At 37.8% G+C, this 15969-nt stretch overlaps 1 long non-coding RNA gene across 1 annotated transcript; it reads right to left on the reverse strand.

The window, feature by feature from the left end:
• Positions 1–7369: 7369 nt before the first annotated feature.
• On the reverse strand, positions 7370–8573 carry LOC131351740 (uncharacterized). The gene is made up of 3 exons (XR_009204432.1): positions 8129–8573; positions 7633–7744; positions 7370–7438 (listed from the first exon to the last, which is right to left on the reverse strand). It is a non-coding gene; the product is annotated as an uncharacterized LOC131351740 (long non-coding RNA).
• Between the last annotated feature and the right edge of the window lie 7396 nt (positions 8574–15969).

Genomic DNA, 15969 nt, shown 5'->3' on the forward strand with positions numbered 1-15969 from the left:
CCTGTCCTTTCATACCCTGTATCCTCTGTTCAGCTTGCTCCAGGAACTCAATCTGTGAATTACAGCTCTGCTCCATTTTATCCATCATTTCCTCTGCATTTTGCTTGTTTCTCACCCAACACAGTGATAATTTCTGCTGCATTTTTAGCCACTTCTGCCATTGCTTGCACCTGATCCACCACTCGCTGACTGCTTTCGATCCACCACTCCTTGACTGTTCTCAAGCACTTGACGCATCTCTTCCTGTAGCTTTTCCTTCTCTCCTTCTCTTCTGGAAGCAGTGGGAAGATCCTTACTTCTAACTGGACCTCTCGCTTCTTCTGTTATCTACCATTTCAGATTTGTCTTCCGGATCAGATGTCGTTCTTATCAGCCCTTCCCTTGTCACATTCCACTGGCACTGATCATCATGCATGAATGGTGAATGGCCCTATTTGCTGGGATGACAATACAGGTTGCTCCAGTTCTGGGTCTGGCATCTGTGGTTGGATTAGAATTTCATTTCTCTTCTGGTTTCTAGGTTCTGGTGCCTTCCCCATCTCTTCATACTTCATCTCTCCCTCCAGATACTGAGCTGCCACATTTGGCCACCGCTCTTCTGCCACTACTCAAGGGTGGCTATCAACCTGATCAATCACCAGCTCGCCGAGGACTTATGTCGACAACTGCCCTGTTGGGAAGGGCCTCATTTCATGACAAACCAGCCAATTTGTCAAATTTGGATTACTGCACTTTGAGGAGATTTGCTTCTTCATCATCTCCTCCCCTACTAACCTGATCATCCTGGGCTTTGCCCGTGGCTGCATCACCATGATCCGGTTCGGTGGTCACCACACTGTCTATGCCACTGACTCTGAGAGGTGATCATTCAGGCATTCAGCATAGAAAGTGCGGCACAGCTGCCTCCACATTGACCATGGGACTGTGCCATTTAACTACTTCCAATGCCATGCCACCACGGTGTAGAGTGTACCTGCACTCACTTCCTGAAACTAAAGCCATGGAGGAATTTGTAGAGAAGGCTCTAGCCTATGGGTTATATTCGTCCCTCTACATCCCCAGCTGCTGCTGGATTCTTCTTTGTGGAGAAAAAGGATGGGGTCCTCCGGCCATGTATTGACTATCGGGGGTTGAACGGCATCACCATACGTTACCACTACCCCTTACCACTCGTCCCGTCAGCACTGGAACAGCTGAGGGAGGCCCGGATCTTCACCAAACTCGATCTGCGCAGCGCATACAACTTGGTGCGGATCAAGGAGGATGACGAGTGGAAAACGGCCTTCCACACCATGCGAGGGTACTATGAGTACCTGGTAATGGCCTACGGTCTGACCAATGCCCCAGCAGCATTCCAATCCAAATACAATGAAATATTTCGAAATCTTCTCAACCACTATGGAAATACGTACATTGACGACATCCTCATCTACTCTTCCTCTTATGACGACCACATCCGCCATGTCCAAACAGTTCTCACCCACCTGCGACAACACAACCTTTATGTTAAGGCAGAAAAGTGTGAGTTACACTGAGACATGACCATGTTGCTGGGGTACATTATCTCATGACGAGGAGGAGAGATGGATGCTAGTAAAGTAAAGGCATTCGTGGACTGGCCAGAAACAACTACTATCAAAGAACTGCAGTGATTCTTGGGGTTTGCCAACTTTTACTGGCGATTTATATGTGAATACAGCAGCATAGCCAGTCCACTGACATCTCTATTTCGGGGCAAACCAAGACTGCTACGCTGGACCGAACAGGCTTGCGCCACTTTCACTCACCTGAAGGCTAGCCTAACCACAGCCCCAATCCAGTTGCGGAATTGGGGCAGTACTGTGACAATGCTAGGGGACCCCAGCAATATATATCTATGTGCTTACATTTCGCAAAAGTTGACCCTGGCTGAAGCCAATTATGACATCGGGAATCACGAGTTGCTGTCTATTAAGGAAGCTCTGGAGGAGTGGCACCACTGGCTAGAAGGGGGCCCGTATTAACAGTCCACAGGAATCTTGAATATCTACGCAACCAAGAGACTAAATCCTCGCCAAGTATTTGATTTCTTTCACCTGTCCCCATTTCTGAGTTTGCCTTGCATTTTGGATTATTTAAAAAATCTGCTCATGGACCCTATTTCATCTGCCTCTGGCATTTTGTTACATCGTACTTGGTGTTTGGTTGTAGCATACAAGTTTGGCTTAAGCCCAGCATTTTTTTGTGTGTGTGTTTTATGAAATATTTTCCTAACAAAGTGAAGACTCTTTTGTGAGGTGAGGTCCTTACATCTTCAAAGGGTTTTTTGTGGGTTAATGCTTGGTTTTAGGGTTAGGATCAGAATTAGACGGTTACGACGACGAACTGCAGTCAGGTCGAGACCCCGATGAGGACGACGAGCATGCAGATGAGCTTCCCCGAGACGGTTTCTGACAGTTTGTGCAGAAATTCTTTGGTTATGCAAACTGATTGCAGCAGCTGTCCGGGTGGCTGGTCTCAGACGATCTTGGAGGTGAAGATGCTGGATGTGGAAGTCCTGGGCTGGTGTGGTTACACGTGGTCTGCGGTTGTGAGGCCGGTTGGATGTACTGCCAAATTCTCTGAAACGCCTTTGGAGATGGCTTATGGTAGAGAAATGAACATTCAAATCACGGGCAACAGCTCTGGTGGACATTCCTGCAGTCATCATGCCAATTGCAATCTGCGGCATTGTGCTGTGTGATAAAACTGCACATTTTAGAGTGGCCTTTTATTGTGGCCAGCCTAAGGCACACCTGTGCAATAATCATGCTGTCTAATCAGCATCTTGATATGCCACACCTGTGAGGTGGATGAATTATCTCGGCAAAGGAGATGTGCTCACTAACACAAATTTAGACAGATTGTGAACAATATTTGAGAGAAATAGGCCTTTTGTGTACATAGAAAAAATCTTAGATCTTTGAGTTCAGCTCATGAAAAATGGGGGCAAAAACAAGTGTTGCGTTTATAATTTTGTTCAGTATATATTAAATCCAAGCATGCCAAGCAGCCAGACTAATGACTAGTATACTTAAAGTTTGCGATTTTGCAACAACTAATTTTGTACTAAGTGTATAAGTTGTAATTAAATTGTACAAAAGCACAATTTTAAGTTTATTAAGTATACATTTATGTGCTAAAGTGGAACAACTTCAAGTATACTTAGTACACTTAAAGTATATGGCTGTGTATGTACTAATGTACATACCTGACACAGTAATTAATGAAATTAAAGTATATCTTTAATGTATTATAAGGACATTAGTGCGACTTTTTACTGTGTTACAAATACACAAGTAATATACCACTAATATATTCTTATTGCAGAAGTAGCATGCTGTAATACTTCTGGCCAATTCCAAATACACTTTTTGGTTAATAAAAATATACTTTGTTATATCATTTGTTATATGTAGTACACACAACCTTCTATACAACTACTGTATTGCAAATGTGCTACTGGTACACTAAAGGGTTTTACAACCTTTTACATATGCTGAATGTATTTTGAAACATTACATTAATAGTGACAAAGCAGATTACATTGGAGTTCAAAAATTTTAATTCACATGGTTTAAAAAAAAAGCAAGCTGACGATGTTTCTAAACAAAAGAAGAACTTGAAAACTGTTGCACATGAATGAACATAAATAACATTTCTTACACGATGATTTGCTGCAATGAACACCTAGGCCCCAGACACAGACACTACACATTAGCAGCCTTTTTTAGGCTACATCAGAGGCACTTGTCCGTGGAAACTCCTGAAGAACAGCATCTGTTAACAAAATGCATAAGAGATCATGTCACAGGGCATATTTATGCAACACTTTCTTCTGTTTTAACTACATTAAAGGAAAACTGTGGTCATTTTCTAAATGCATCTTATTTTCATACACATGCTAAAGACAGCAATGATTTTCTTCTACTTACAACTGGAAGTCTGTAAGCCTGCAACCTGAATCAGGTCATTTGTCTTTTTGATCAATATTTAAAAAAAAATCTTCTTAACCATCCTGCTTTGGAATGAAGGAACATGTCACCCAGTGGAGCAGTGCATCTGGGAACAGTGGAGGTCTATGGCACAGATGGATAAGTGTCGGAACCCAGAGCCCCTCTCCGGGTGGATACTTCAGGGTGGTCCTAGAGCCTTCTTCAATTACCAATATTATCAAAAGTCTTACAGTTCATATCAAAAATTGCAGGAGAAACAAAGAAATAAAGAACTCCTCCAGGCTTGGATGAGAAATGATTGGATGATTTTTTTAGAAAACCCCACCTTTCTGTTGCCTTCATACAGCCTATGGGTCACAAGTTTTAATACTGACACGTATTAGTTGTTGATCTGTCTAACCTTCTAAACTTATTTAGCCCAAAACCACATTTATTTCATTACACCCATTACACCTTTAATTCAACACTTATAATTTAACCTACATAACCCACATGTTCCATATGTTTGTGTATTTGTTTGTTGTTCCTGTGTGGTTCATGGTGACTGCCTGGCATTTACTTAGAATCCTGAGGAATTTACCACTTTTATCATCACTTCTTTGCCACTATTTAGGGAATGGATGCTACCCTTATTTTACTTCAGTTTTCACTCATTGCCTATGTGATGATAATATGGTAAAAGTAAAAGGGATAAAATGGCTGTGTTTAGTAAAGTGTAGTTTAGTTTGATTTATGTTGAGTTTATTTATTTATTTAGGCTAGAAGTAGTCAGTTTACTTTAGTTTTAGTTTAATTAAAATTCCTAAATCCTCTCTATTGCTTCAAGGTCTGTGTTTTTCCATTACATTTACTCGGTGTGTTGTGTCCCTACGTTTACATTAACATCCGTCACTGCAATAATATTTTGCTGGCGCTTCAATAACATCTTCTCCAAACACCCTCTACTTCTTATTTGCATAGGTGGTGTAATATAATACCTATACATTATATAAAGGTGGATTTAACTTTATTTTTTCTAAATTAAACGTTTGCATCAGAGTCAGGTCAAATAAGACTGTTATAGTGTTCTCGCCCCTAAGCTCAAGGATTCTGAATTTCATCAACGTTTTTTCAGTCTCAGTGGAGCCAACTCCATGATATGGTACGATGTGCTAGCCTATGCCCTTGTGATGTTTACGCCAAAGCCAGAAAGTTCTAGAATAATAGCCCACTAACGATGACTCAGCCAGTTTTGCTCATCTCTATTTTTGTGATTTTATATATTTTTTTGGGTCCCCTATAACGAACCAACTGGTTCCCTACTCAGATTCTATGTCTATGTTTGTGCAAATTTCATCTATTTATCATAAGTTTAGCTGTTGACTAATGATTATGACAGGTGCTTAATACTGAAAGGATTATCAAATAATTTATTGATGATCAAATAATCAGTAAATTAGAGACGATAATTAGATAGGCAACATGTGTATAACAATGAGTGTAAGTACTGATTAACGTAACTTAGTTGTCAAAATTAAAATCATCATATGATTAAACATAAGTGAGTGAGTAATGATTAAAGAATTTATCATTAATCATTATTTATGATTAAACGATTTACCTAGTAACATCTCTTTGGTTATGTTTTAATGATTAAACCTGAATCGAATCTGTCTTAATATTTCCCACATAAGCTAATCCAGGTTGCAGACTGACAGACTTCAAACTGTGACTACAAGGAGATCATTGTTGGTTTCACTGTCAATGGGGATTGTTGAAAATACCATTAATTAATAAATAGAAGTTATATTTTAAGAACCGACTGTCAGGGAAGTACTAGAGTTAACCAGTAGAGTGCTCTCAAAAATTAAAACATTGTGAAAATGTTCATTTTCTTTTTTAATTTAATTTAAAAAGTAAAAACTTTCCTGCATATTCTAGATTCATTGGATGTACAGTGAAATATTTCAAGCCTTTAAAAAAACAAAACATTTCAATGATTACAACTCACAGCTCATGAAAAACTCATGGATTTCTTATGATCAATAATAAAGTATTTACAATATAGAAACTTAAAAAAATTATGTTCATTTAAATGCATTGCACTTATTTTTTAAACTGTCAGAATTATAGGAATTATGACAATTGCTGGTCATTTGTTTTCCATGTGTATGTAATCGTACTGCTATTAAAACCACAGGGGCTTTTTAAGTAGACAAAATGCAACTGATAACAAGTACCTACCTGTTATGGCCTGCACTTTGGCAATGTCCAGCTGTCTTTTTGGCGTTCCCCCCTTCCCAGATTTGCCAGTCAAGGACCTCCTTTGTGAACACCAACACAGATAGCGCTTGGGCAAAAATGGTCATGCGTGTGCAGTTCAGCTACAAAAAGGCCCTCTTAGGAACTCCAACTGTGCTGCCAGCCAATGGGTGATGAATATGAGAGAGTCAGATAAGAGAGAAAGAGAGAGAGAGAGCGAGAGTCAATTAAATTCATATGAATATGGGTGCTTTCCACCTACCTATGAGAAATGGACATTATCCAAATATAAAAACAATGTGCTAAATTTACAGTGGTGGGATATGGGTGTAAGATGAATGCAAGATATGATACACATAACCTATTAAACCATATAACTTTAATACTGACCTACAGTGCCTTGCAAAAGCATTCACCCCCCCCTTGGCATTTTTCATGTTTTGTTGCCTCACAACCTGGAAATAAAATGGATTGTTTGAAGGTTTGCATCATTTCATTTACAGAACATGCCTACAACTTTGAAGATGTGATTTTTTTTTTTAGGGAAGCAAACAACAAATAGGACAAAATAACAGAAAACTTCAGCGTGCATAACTATTCACCCCCCTAAAGTCAGTACTTTATAGAGCCACCTTTTGTGGCAATTACAGCTGCAAGTCACTTTGGATAAGTCTCTATGAGCTTGCCACAAGCTTTACCATTTTACCATGCAAAGCACCAAGCTATGAGGCCAAAGTGGTGCAAATTCAGCATTCTATACATACATGAATGAACAATGACTACTAATAAATAGATGCTTTCACCAGTTAATTGTAACGTACCATTTCAGTTTCATAGTTCTCTGAGAAAGATGACATGGGGTGGTCCCATGATAGGGGGTCCCACTGGGTGAAGGCATCAGTGTCAGAACACACTCTATACACTCCTTCATTAATTTCATCATTTCTGGTAGTTCTAAGTTAATGTAAAAAGGGGAAAGAGCAAACTTGTTGATTTTATTAGTGTGTCTGTTGCATGGCACAAATGGATCAAACGTAAGCTGGCCAGTGGTAGAGGGATAATGGTACTTGAGTTTGTGTATAATGTGAAAAAACCCTAAATAGTTAAATAAACACAATGTATTTTGTCACCAAACCATGCCCATCTGAACACCTACCATGAAGGGATGCCATGATCTCATCTACTCGTGGTGGCATGCCATGACCAGTATTATCATATAACTTCTGCAACATAAAGAACAATCGAATACCAGGCTTTTTTTTTTGAATAAGATTAATCACATTAAACCATATTAACATCTCCCTGAAATTTTGAAAAGTGAAAAGGACACAGAGCTGTGAATGACAATAATACACAAAGAAAACATGTCTGAGAAAGTACACAGCAAACAGCTATGATATGCAGAAGTATAACTTACAATGTCAGGATGTTGTGGACTCCTTATGTTTGTGGTGTCATCGGAACTGTGGTGATGATCAGGTGATGATGCCACGGGTAACAACTTTTCTAGCTGCTGTTGCGTGCATTGCCTGGATAAAAAATTTTATAAAGTAAAAAAGAATTTAAATTCTCAAACTCTTTAATCTTTAAGCTTGCACTGCCTGCCAGAAAATGTGTATAGTTTACAAAAAGAGAGAGAATATGGACAAGAATATATTCACAATGTGAAAGAAATCCTCATGCGTTTTGGAGAGGCGTGCGTGCTTGGTGGATGTGATTATTCAAAATCCTTATGTGTTTGTCCCATAGAGAAAAACGCCTTACTCATACTGGACTCCAACTTCTAGAGTACAAGAAAGCATTAACTTTTTGCTAGCTAGCATGTACCACACATATTGTACATAAAACATGTCTAAAACTGGACTGTCAAGTTGAAAACATGGCGTTTTTCAAAATTATTCATATCCACTCACCAGTCTTGCTTTTTAGGCTCCACCATGTTGTTCGCTTGGTCTATTTTTGTTTTTTCATGCGTGCACCTCTGCTTTCCTCCTCGGTCCAAATATCTTTACCCAGAATATACAAATTCTTCTTTGTGACAAGTTCTAATATAAATAATCTAATATAAAAGAGCAAAACAACCTTTATGCAAACTTTTTATACAATTAAACAAATTGCTAATAGGTTAGCTAAAAAAACACAAACCCCCAAATAGCAGGACTTTAGCTGGCACTGTCTTCTCAGGTTCTTTTCTGCTGGGCCATTTTATTTCAAGCCAATTATCGTCGCTGTCAAGGTCTTGCTCGGACGTCACTTGGTTAATTTGTTGGTCAGAATAACAAACAATGAGCGATGTACTTTCCACCTTTACCGTTTTATTAAAGAGGTAATAAATAGCGAACTGGAACAACATTTCGACTGCTAGCACTGCGCACCTGCATTCAAGTGAAACAAGCAAGCGCGTGCGGTATAAATTTCGTCCCCAGCTCTGATTGGCAGACAAGGAAAATCAGAACACACTTGATTGGTCGAAGGACCGAGCAATTCAAAAGTTTAAATTTAATTTAGAGTCATAGCATCAAAACGAAAGCTGAAAAATCATTTGAATGATGATGACCCAGAACCAATTCCTAGAACAACAAAATATAGAAGACTCCAGCAAAAACAGGTAAGATGACTGTCATCATGTGAATGTTATATATTATATGACTGATTTGTATTGGACTTAAAATTACCGATTCTTTTTATACATTAGTAATTTTCTGATTATTGTCATGATTTTTTATTGTTTGGTCTGTCAAAACAATTTAAGGAAAGGTTTGTTTAATTGCAAGGTTTGTTTTGTCCAAACAACCAACCAACAGTTCAAAACTCCAAAGAAGTTGAATAAAACAAACAAACAAACAAACATATATATACACACAAATCTCATGTTTGAGAATAGATCCACAAAATAAATTACATATAAAGGTAATCTACTTAATTTCAGCTACTTGTGGGCAGGGGTGTGTTGGTGATGGTGGTGGGGGTAGGGGGGGTTAAGCAGGGAAGTTTTTTTGTTGTTGTTGTTAATGCTAGAAAAAGGCTTTAAACATTTTAGGATAGCCCTCTCATTTGAGTGGCACAAGTTCTTATAATAGACTTTTTTTTCTGAGCTTGACACCCCTACTTTAGTGGCCCTAATTATAGTGCCCTGACAGTCATAAGGCCACAAGTCTCCATAAAGGATTCTTTGGAAAACATCACCTTTAAAACACAAATTTCAAATTCAATAGTATGAGTCTCTATTTTTCATCATATTGTCATGTAACTTGTTGGTTAAAAAACGCATTTTACTAATGGATAGATCATTGTTTTTCTGTTTTTTAACAAGTTTTGAATGTACTGTATCTGCAGAAACTGAGAAGGTCATTCTACAAGCAATTTCTTTTTACATCTTCAGTTCCTAGAACATCTGATTACAGGAGAAAGTTTTTTGAAAAGGTAGGTTCAGGAGAAAAATGCTAAGGCAAATGTCTTTTTAATAAAGTAGTAGAGTTCTACTAAAAGTTTTAACCTGTTGCTTCTACAGTATTACAATAATAGCCTTACAGTTACTGCTTTGATGTAGGCTAAAGCAGCACTGCTCACAAGACTATATTGAGTGGCCTGTTTTTTTGGGTGGCGCTTATTATTTGCTGTATGTTTGTCTCAGATTCCTCTTACAGACCTTACTTATACAGATACTTCTGCATCACTTCCTAAGTCCTTCCAAAAAGTGGACAGGAGCCACCCAAATGGTGATGAAAGTGAGCAGGTAGAGTTGGAAGAAAGGAGACAAAATGCAACACCAAGACAGGAGAAAAGCCTCAAAGAACATAAAGGCAATGAAGATGATGGAAGTGGATCCCAGGAAGGAGAGAAAGCTGACAGAAGTGGACAAGAGGACAGAGAGGAAGATGAAAGAGACAGACAAGAGGATGGAGGGGAAGATCACGAAAGTGGACAAGAGGAGGAAGGAGATGATGACAGAAGTGAACAACAGAATGGAGGAGAAGATGACGGAAGTGGAGAAGAACTGAGAGCAGGAAATGAGAGGAGCCAGGACAGTGTCCAAGGAAATCAAGATTCGAACCCAGAAATGGTACAACAATGCATTTCCAGAATATTTGTGCATGGTGTTCCTTTAAGTTGACTTTGTGAGCCAATAGTATAAATATAACAACACTGTCAATGCTATTTCTGTTTATGTTTCAGTTTCATATTGTATTATAAATGTTATGATTATTTTTATCTTTTATTACAGAAACAACATGACAATGATCCTGTGTATCCTGGTGCTCACCTCACAAAAGGACAGTGTGTGCTCTTGCTCATGTCATATGTGCTGAGGCACAATTTGACAGGAATAGCTCTTCAGGACCTTCTCACAATGTTCATGGAACATTTCCCTGGCTTAGTGCCAACAACCTCATATCTTTTTCATATGGACAATTTGGCCAATATGTGCCCCATTTTTATTGCATCAACTGTGAAAGCTACATGGGGCCCAGTGAGTCAGCTCCAAAAACCTGCTCTTCATGTAAATCTGAATTTGACATGGCAAATAACCTAAGGTTTGGCTCTTATTTCTTTGTTCTTAGTCTGTCAACTCAAATAGTGGAGATTTTGGAGAAACCTGAAATACAGTTATATAAAAAGGAACCAACTCCAGGCATTGTTTCAGATTTACAGTGTGGGGCAGAATATCAGAAATTCAAGCAGGTAGTCGGGCCTGAGAACATCTTAATCTCGTGGAACTGTGATGGAGTTCCAGTTTTCAAAAGTAATAATGTACAAAAATGGCCTAGGGTTAGTGCCAAATCATAGAGCTTTCACCAAAAGATTGTCAAGGCAAAATATGTATACCATGCTTATGGTTTGGTAACAGCAAGCCAAATATGATCACATTTTTAACTGCATTTGTGTCGCAACTCAAAGAACTGGAACAGGTTGAAATTAAACGAGGGATTCTGAAAACAAAGAGCATACAAACAAAGTTTATTCACTTATCTGCTCCTCAGACTCTGTAGCACGCCCCCTCCTGAGAAGTACAAAGCAGTTCAATGGCAAATACGGGTGTTACTTCTGCCTCCATACAGGTGGTGGAGCATACGCCTAGGAAACCCCAGAACCACCTTTAAAAGGACGGAAGCAGATCATCTTCGGCATGCTATGCTGGCAACCCCTGCTGAACCAGTAATGGGTGTGAAAGGCCCATCTCCTTTGATGGAACTTGAGCATTTCAGCATGGTAACTGGATTCATTCCTGAGTACCAGCACAGAGTCTGCTTAGGAATAACTAAACAGATGACATCTCTCTGGCTAGACAGTAAGCACCATAATGAAGACTGGTACTTGAGGTCAAAGGTCAGTGACATAGACCAGGAATTGCTAGCTATTAAGCCACCTGTGGAAGTCACAAGAGCATCAAGATCACTGATGGACAGAAAATTCTGGAAAGCATCTGAATGGAGGTAATTTTTATTGTTTTATGCATTGCCTGTTTTTAATGGCCTTTTGAAAAGGAAGTACTGGAATCATGTTTTTTTTTATTAGTTTTTGCAATGCATACTCTTCTTCAGGATGCCATTAATATCAGCCATGTGTATATGGCAGAAAAAGCTCTTTGAAAGTTTGTGTTTAACTTTGAGAAACTATATGGTCCAACTGTGTTAATGTTTCTTTCAACGTGCATTTGTTAACGCATTTGGCAGCAAGTGTTCGGAGCTGGGGACCACTGTGGGCAACCTCCACATTTCCTTTTGAATCTTTTAATGGGACTTTGCTTAGGTTTTTCAATGGGACTACACATGTCCCAACTCATACAGTGAAGAAATTCCTTAGGTGGAAGGGTCTCTCAACAAAAACAGGCACTACAATGGCAAACACAAATTACAGTGTAAGGCAATTATTTGAAAGCCTCCAAGGTAGCTCTAGCTTAACAAAAAGGTCAAAGGAATTTCACAATAATGTTAGAGTTTTTGGCTTCCCAAAGAAAGATAGCACATCTGTGTTGCAGAGGATGGCTATAAAAGATTTCACAGGATTGCCAATTCATTCAGGTTTATTTTATGATCGTTTTATTTGTAGCAGTGTTGTTTATCATTCATATAAGAACACAGCTCTTAAAAAGAGAAATAATTCAGTTGTACAGTTAAGTGATGGAATGTTCTGTGAAATCATGACCCATGACATCAGAGGATGGGACCTTCTGCATCCACCTCAAATGATTTCTGTGTTTTAGTAAAAGAACTTGCAAAGAGTGAAGGAAAGCTTTGTAGAGATATTCAATTAAATATATCCTCTACATTTATAAATGAAGTATCTAAAACAAATAATGTATTTCTGTTCATCCTCAGTCACTCAAACGAAAATGTGTAATGGTTAGGTCAAAGGAAAAAATGTATGTCATTCCACTTCCAAACAATGTTGAACGAGACTAAAACCTCACTGACTCTAGGGAGACTTATGGCAACAAAATTTTGTGTTCCAAATGTTTAAACAATGATTAAAATTGTGATGTCATAATTCAGTAGTGAACTTCAAAATTATTTGTATTTTTCCACAGTGTATTTATATATTTGTTGTTTTCATGCAAGTGAATATGTATTTCAAGATCATAATGTAACAGCTAATGTACTTGTCTGGAGATGGCTGCTCCAACTGTCTTAACCACTTATACGAGCACCAAGTGTGCTTTAAGTGTTGACTTATCATGGGTTTAAGATTTTGTAACATGATTGTCAGTTACAATCTGTAATATAAACTGATTAAAGATTACATGACAACAACAAGAGTAGCCACTTGCACACATATTTACACCTTATTTAAATATATGTTATAAACTTTCAATGCATTATTGCAGCATATTTTTGGCACTTAAAACAAGCACAAGTAGTGCACTGAAATATAAGCATGAATAAGTGCATTGAAAATTAACTGAAAATATACTGAGACTACAGTATATTAAAAGCTTTATTCTAATGTATGCTTTCTGTACAATGATTATTTTGAACATATTTTTTTAAAAATATGCCAAAAATAAAATGATTTAAAAAAAAAAAAAAAGTATGCTTTGAAAAGTACACTGGGCTTTCACTTAAAGTATATTTTCCTATAACATATTTCTGGAAAATGTATTATAATACAATTATTTTGAAGTATGTTTAAAGTTTAATTCCCAAAATTGGTAAAAGCATGAAGTTAGTATACTTTTTATACATTAACTGATATTAAAAATTTTTTGTCAGTATATTTGCAATGTACTATAGAAAATATATTTGTAATACATTAAAGTGTATTTTTTTTCACTAGGGAAACCACCAACTATTATATAGTGTCATGGCTGTGCAGTCTAAAAATTGTTATAATGGAAGTCTATGTGGCAAAAACTTCCATGAACAGTAAATGAGAGAGAAAAAATTTAAATCTGATGCTGCAAAAAAACTAACAATGCATCGAAGCCAATTTTATTACTATTCTTTGACATATCCAAGACTGTGATAAAAAATCCAGTCCACAATCACTTTTCATATTGAAATTCAGTCATTTTGTGTGTTTTTTTCTCCAAATCAGTGACATCATATATGAAATTGGCATTTAAAGAAATAAAAGCCTGAATAAGAAATAAAAATTAAATTAAAGAAATAAAATCCTGTTTTTATCAGACCTGAGGTTAATTAACAGTTTTGAGCAAAAAAAGTTGAAAAAAATATTTATTATATTATATAACAACATAACAGTGTTTTAGTAGTGTTTTTGAACAATACACAAGGGTTAATAGTACAGCCTCACCTGGGAGAAGAGGGTAAGTTGGATGATCTGTAGGTAAAAGGAGAGAAACAGAGATGAAATAGGCAGAAGCAGAGACTATGCACACTGTTAAATTATTCAATCAGTGCTTGAGTGTAATTGCAGACAATTACTTCCAGGTCACCTGAAAAGGAAACAACCAGAATTAGTCCAAGGGGCTAGAAATGGCTTTCCCATAATTATATCAATAGGAGATAGTTGGGTGTGGTGTCATGTGAATTTCACAAAGAGCTGAGGGCAGGAGATTCACCCAATTTTGGCGGTAGGTTTGCAATAACACTTTAATTAGTCTGTTTGTAATGGTTCTATTTTTTCTTTCTACTATCACTGAAATTTGGCGATGGTATGGAAAGTGAAAATTCCAGTCAATTTTGAGATAGTTACAAAGTTTTAGGGTCACTTTAAATTTGAAAGATGTGTAATCATTGTCAATTAACTGTCATACGATCCCTAGGTATTTTTTTTTGCCAAGATTTTACAACAACAACAACAATATTGTTATTTATAATAATATTTATAGTATAAATATAGTTATAGTATAAGTATAGTTATTTATAGTTATATTTATATAAATATTTAACAATATTTTCATTTTGTTTTGCATAAGGAAAAGCTTCAACCCATTTTGTGAGCTAATCAATGATTTAGATAGGGGAGTGTAATGCTGCCTGGAGAGCAGTGAATCAGTTTGTCCTTGTCTGAGAACAGTTCTCTGAAAACTAAAACAAAATATCTTGTTTTGTAGCCGTGTTTGGAGAGAAGATATGTCAATATTTAGGTTAAAATTTGTGTAAACAGAGAAAATACTCTGTTTTGTGTACAAAAGCAGAGGGCATCCCCTCTTTGGCAGTCCGTTTTGCAACTTCAGCTAGAGAGTTATCACAAACCATTTTAGAACCTCCTGGGTTTTGACCCTTGACCTTAATGACAGCTAGACATCAAGGCAACATTGAGGTATCTAAAAGATAATAAAACTACTGTAGCATGTGCAATGGGCTTACTATTGGCAGCTTTGAAGTCATGTGCATCCCAAATTTTTAAACCGGCAACAAGCCCTGGTTAAGCAACAATTGCCGCAGCTTGTGCTAAAAGAAAAAGAATAGGGTGAGCTTTGTGTACAACATTAACCAAAAAGCAAACTGAATTTCTACACAAGGTGGTATTATCATTGGGTTTAGAACAAAAGCCATCTACAAATATGTGTCCACTGCCCTCCAACAGATGTTGTGACAGATCTGAGCACAGAGATGATGATTCTGAAATCTCAGCCAAACAGTTGTGATCCAACCAGCCATCCGGCACCTATTCCTCCAAACAGGAGGGCAGAAGGTGGTGTTTAAGGACAGCTAGGTTATTATGTTCTTTTGGTTTGATAGTATTATTTTGTGTGGCACAGGGGATGGCTGCATTGCCTGAAGGATGCTGTTCGGTTATGTGTTGTGTCTGAATGTTATTATGAATGGTGACTGATGGAACTTCCAGAAGGGATTCCTTCACTCTGTGTACAGCCCTATTGTTGTTGAAATTTCCACTAATGAGGAGCATCACTTTGAAAATTCTGCATCTGTGTGTGTGAGGTGAATCACATCATTTCTAAGGTCATGTTGCTTCTTTCTACATTCCTTTTCTCAGTGACCAGAAATGTGGCAATAATTACACTTGCCAGATTTTGAACCCTAGGCATGGCCGAATACCCATATTCCTCGAGCCCCACAATGGCCATATAATTAGAGGTAGTCAAGGAAAACACACAGGCAGAATAAGGATTCCTGCAGGACCTCGATATCTTGGCATGAAGGTCCAGTAAAGACAGCAGATACCTGCATGGGGGTGGCATGTGGCCTGAAGTCAGGAAGTCATCAAGCTTAGAACAAGCAAAACTAACTTTCTCTTTAGTCCAATTTAAACTTTACGAAGGGACGTATTACCACCTCAAGGAGCTCCTTGAATGCCATAGATAGCAGTGGCAGATTGAGAGAGG

This window comes from Hemibagrus wyckioides, linkage group LG04 (assembly GCF_019097595.1).
Source record: "Hemibagrus wyckioides isolate EC202008001 linkage group LG04, SWU_Hwy_1.0, whole genome shotgun sequence".
Lineage (NCBI taxonomy): Eukaryota > Metazoa > Chordata > Actinopteri > Siluriformes > Bagridae > Hemibagrus > Hemibagrus wyckioides.